The sequence below is a fragment of the Schistocerca piceifrons genome, unplaced genomic scaffold (genome assembly GCF_021461385.2).
Source record: "Schistocerca piceifrons isolate TAMUIC-IGC-003096 unplaced genomic scaffold, iqSchPice1.1 HiC_scaffold_1347, whole genome shotgun sequence".
Taxonomy (NCBI): domain Eukaryota; kingdom Metazoa; phylum Arthropoda; class Insecta; order Orthoptera; family Acrididae; genus Schistocerca; species Schistocerca piceifrons.
In genome coordinates this window covers 45001-47425 of record NW_025727177.1, presented here as the reverse complement: position 1 = coordinate 47425, position 2425 = coordinate 45001, and the positions used below count along the sequence as shown (strand labels likewise).

The following is a 2425-nucleotide window of genomic DNA, read 5'->3' as shown; positions in this document are numbered from 1 at the left end:
CAAAACCAATCGGTCGGCTCGTCCGGTCCGTTTGCCTTGGTGACTCTGAATAACTTTGGGCTGATCGCACGGTCCTCGTACCGGCGACGCATCTTTCAAATGTCTGCCTTATCAACTGTCGATGGTAGGTTCTGCGCCTACCATGGTTGTAACGGGTAACGGGGAATCAGGGTTCGATTCCGGAGAGGGAGCCTGAGAAACGGCTACCACATCCAAGGAAGGCAGCAGGCGCGCAAATTACCCACTCCCGGCACGGGGAGGTAGTGACGAAAAATAACGATACGGGACTCATCCGAGGCCCCGTAATCGGAATGAGTACACTTTAAATCCTTTAACGAGTATCTATTGGAGGGCAAGTCTGGTGCCAGCAGCCGCGGTAATTCCAGCTCCAATAGCGTATATTAAAGTTGTTGCGGTTAAAAAGCTCGTAGTTGGATTTGTGTCCCACGCTGTTGTTCACCGCCCGTCGGTGTTTAACTGGCATGTATCGTGGGACGTCCTGCCGGTGGGGCGAGCCGAAGGCGTGCGACCGCCCCGTGCGTGCTCGTGCGTCCCGAGGCGGACCCCGTTGAAATCCTACCAGGGTGCTCTTTATTGAGTGTCTCGGTGGCCGGCACGTTTACTTTGAACAAATTAGAGTGCTTAAAGCAGGCAAGCCCGCCTGAATACTGTGTGCATGGAATAATGGAATAGGACCTCGGTTCTATTTTGTTGGTTTTCGGAACCCGAGGTAATGATTAATAGGGACAGGCGGGGGCATTCGTATTGCGACGTTAGAGGTGAAATTCTTGGATCGTCGCAAGACGAACAGAAGCGAAAGCATTTGCCAAGTATGTTTTCATTAATCAAGAACGAAAGTTAGAGGTTCGAAGGCGATCAGATACCGCCCTAGTTCTAACCATAAACGATGCCAGCCAGCGATCCGCCGCAGTTCCTCCGATGACTCGGCGGGCAGCCTCCGGGAAACCAAAGCTTTTGGGTTCCGGGGGAAGTATGGTTGCAAAGCTGAAACTTAAAGGAATTGACGGAAGGGCACCACCAGGAGTGGAGCCTGCGGCTTAATTTGACTCAACACGGGAAACCTCACCAGGCCCGGACACCGGAAGGATTGACAGATTGATAGCTCTTTCTTGATTCGGTGGGTGGTGGTGCATGGCCGTTCTTAGTTGGTGGAGCGATTTGTCTGGTTAATTCCGATAACGAACGAGACTCTAGCCTGCTAACTAGTCGCGTGACATCCTTCGTGCTGTCAGCGATTACTTTTCTTCTTAGAGGGACAGGCGGCTTCTAGCCGCACGAGATTGAGCAATAACAGGTCTGTGATGCCCTTAGATGTTCTGGGCCGCACGCGCGCTACACTGAAGGAATCAGCGTGTCTTCCTAGGCCGAAAGGTCGGGTAACCCGCTGAACCTCCTTCGTGCTAGGGATTGGGGCTTGCAATTGTTCCCCATGAACGAGGAATTCCCAGTAAGCGCGAGTCATAAGCTCGCGTTGATTACGTCCCTGCCCTTTGTACACACCGCCCGTCGCTACTACCGATTGAATGATTTAGTGAGGTCTTCGGACTGGTACGCGGCATTGACTCTGTCGTTGCCGATGCTACCGGAAAGATGACCAAACTTGATCATTTAGAGGAAGTAAAAGTCGTAACAAGGTTTCCGTAGGTGAACCTGCGGAAGGATCATTACGACTAGACTGCATGTCTTTCGATGTGCGTGTCGTGTCGCGCAACACGCTACCTGTACGGCTCGCAGTAGCCGTGCGCCGCGTGCGGAACCACGCGTGCCTCTCAAAACTAGCGGCAATGTTGTGTGGTACGAGCGCTGAAGCGCTGGAGCGGCTGGCCTGCGGCACCTGGCGCCTGGCGCCGGTTTTGAATGACTTTCGCCCGAGTGCCTGTCCGCTCCGGTGTGGAGCCGTACGACGCCCGTCGGCCGTGAGGCCGTTGGACACAGAACGCTGGAACAGGGGCCGCCACACGCCTCACTCCCGCCTATGCGACCGTCTCGAAAGAGACGGCGGAAACTTGAGAAAAGATCACCAGGACGGTGGATCACTCGGCTCGTGGGTCGATGAAGAACGCAGCAAATTGCGCGTCGACATGTGAACTGCAGGACACATGAACATCGACGTTTCGAACGCACATTGCGGTCCATGGATTCCGTTCCCGGGCCACGTCTGGCTGAGGGTCGGCTACGTATACTGAAGCGCGCGGCGTTTGCCCCGCTTCGCAGACCTGGGAGTGTCGCGGCCGCCTGTGGGGGCCGGCCGCGTCTCCTCAAACGTGCGATGCGCGCCCGTCGCCTGGCGGTTCGCATACCGGTACTTTCTCGGTAGCGTGCACAGCCGGCTGGCGGTGTGGCGTGCGACACCTCGTACAACGACCTCAGAGCAGGCGAGACTACCCGCTGAATTTAAGCATAT

General features: G+C 55.5%; 1 non-coding gene and 1 pseudogene across 1 annotated transcript; both read left to right on the top strand.

The window, feature by feature from the left end:
- The first annotated feature begins 2039 nt into the window (after positions 1–2039).
- Positions 2040–2193, top strand: LOC124732484. The gene has a single exon (XR_007008727.1). It is a non-coding gene; the product is annotated as a 5.8S ribosomal RNA (ribosomal RNA).
- Positions 2194–2382: 189 nt separating this feature from the next.
- The window catches only part of LOC124732480, a 4222-nt pseudogene continuing 4179 nt past the window's right edge, over positions 2383–2425 (top strand).